Genomic DNA, 2,344 nt, shown 5'->3' with positions numbered 1-2,344 from the left:
GCTACATCTGGGAGGGATTTACACAAGGTTTCCACATTCCAGCCTCGGGTTACTGGGGGGGGAGTGACGTCCATGGCTCCCCATCAAAAGTCTGTCCTTGAATTCCCAGAAATTGCAGCCAACAGAATCACAATAATAAATAATAAAATTTTATTTGTGAGTCGCCTATCTGGCTGACCAAACGGCTACTCTAGGCGACGTACATTAATACAACAAAATACAATATCAAAATCAAATTAAAACAGCATTACGCTGAACAACGTTAAAAACTGACCTATCCCCAGAGACCCCATAGGCCTGCCTGAATAGTCAGGTCTTCAAGGCCCAGCGGAAACCTGTCAGGGAGGGGTCTGGCGGAGATCAAAAGGAAGGGAGTTCCAGAGGGTGGGGGCCACAATCGAAAATGCCCTCTCTCTGGTCCGCACCAGCCTCGCTGTTTTAGCTGATGGGACCGAGAGAAGGTCTTGCGAGGCTGATCTTGTCATGCGGCATGATTGGTGATACTGGAGGCGTTCCTTCAGATAAACTGGGCCGGAACCGTATAGGGCTTTAAAGGTCAACACCAACACCTTGAATTGGGCTCGGTAAACAACTGGTAACCAGTGAAGATCTCTTAACACCGGGGTGATATGATCGCGGCAATGGCTGTTCTTAATCAAGCGCGCCGCTGCATTCTGTATCAGCTGTAATTTCCGGACCGTCTTCAAGGGTAACCCCATGTAGAGCACATTACAGTAGTCTAAGCGAGAGGAGACAAATGAATGTGCAGCAGGCAGAGTGGCAGGCCCCTTCACTTCACCCCCTCTAGAGGAGCTCTGAATCTCCCCACTGGGAGTGGTTCCCAAGAAGACACCAGGGGAATTCCGACTCATCCATAATTTGTCTTTCCCAAGGGATGCCTCAGTCAATGAGTCAATTCCACCTGAGTTATGCTCGGTACGCTATGCATCTTTTGATCGGGCAGTGCAGATAGTGAGGGAATGCAGGCCAGGGGCACTCATGGCCAAGTGTGATATACAATCAGCCTTCCGTCTCCTTCCGGTACATCCCCAGGATAATAGCCTTCTTGGGTTCAAGTTTGCTGAATGCTGATATGTAGACAAAGCTATGCCCATGGGTTCCTCCATTGCCTGTGCAGCATTTGAATCCTTCAGCACTTTCCTGAAATGGGTTGTTTGCCAGAAATCAGGGAACTGTCAGGTCACCCGCTATTTGGATGATTTTCTATTTGCAGGCTCTTCTGGTACTGAGGAGTGCTGTGAACTACTGGGTACATTCCAGAGGCTGATCGCCTCGAGGTCCCTCTGGCTCCTGACAAAACAGAAGGGCCCAAATCCAGAATCACATACTTAGGCATTCACCTGGACTCCATTGCAGCCATCTGTAGTCTCACACCCCCCCGACAAGTTAGCTAACCTGCAAAACTGCTTGCAGGAGATACTGGCAAAACCAAAGTATAAGCTTGGAGATTTGCAGGTGCTGCTGGGGCATTTAAATTTTGCATGCAGGGTTATTAGGCCAGGGCGGGCATTCTGTGCAGGGTTTGCCCATGCCACAGCTGGAGTCCCCCCACCATATCACCATATACACCTCACAAAACCCATAAAGCAGGACCTGCGGGTCTGGGTTCGCTTCCTTAGGCAATACAATGGAAAGTCCTTTTGGCAGGACAGCCTAGAGGCGGGCACAGACTTTCAGGTTCAATCTGATGCTTCAGGAAGCTTGGGTTTGGGGTATACTTCAAAGGCCATTGGTGCACCAAGCGCTGGCCTAGCAATTGGGTGGCTTCAGGATTTACCAGGGATCTCACGTTTCTCGAACTCTTTCCCATAGTGGTAGCAGGGTCTGACATGGAACCAGAGCCACTCCCGGAAGCACTGTGGGGGATTGGGACAATAATATCACCCAGAGAGTATTAGATTCTGTTGCACATTCCACTTTCTGCTCATACACAACAGCAGGGGAAGCATTTGTTAATTTCACCAAAGTGCAGGGATCCCAAAAAACCTTGGCCAGCATCTGAAACTATAGTCCTCAGTTTCCTATCCCATCTGAGGGATCAAGGACGGGCCCCCGGGACCATGACATCCCATTTGGCCGCCATTTCCCTCTTTTCCATGGCACTGGGTTACCCAGACCCCTGCAACTCGGCTAGGGCATGGAGAGCCATTGAAGGATGGCGGAAGAGGGATCCACCTAGGAAGGACTCCCGACACCCCATCACATATGACATTCTCTCTTGCATACTAGAACAACTATGTGTGGTATGCTGGTCCAGCTATTGAGCTGCACTGTTGAAGGCAGCGTTCATACTAGCTTCCTTTGGGGCCCTGAGGGTCAGGGA

This window comes from Rhineura floridana, chromosome 4 (genome assembly GCF_030035675.1).
Source record: "Rhineura floridana isolate rRhiFlo1 chromosome 4, rRhiFlo1.hap2, whole genome shotgun sequence".
NCBI classification, from domain to species: domain Eukaryota; kingdom Metazoa; phylum Chordata; class Lepidosauria; order Squamata; family Rhineuridae; genus Rhineura; species Rhineura floridana.
This window is presented reverse-complemented; position numbering follows the sequence as displayed.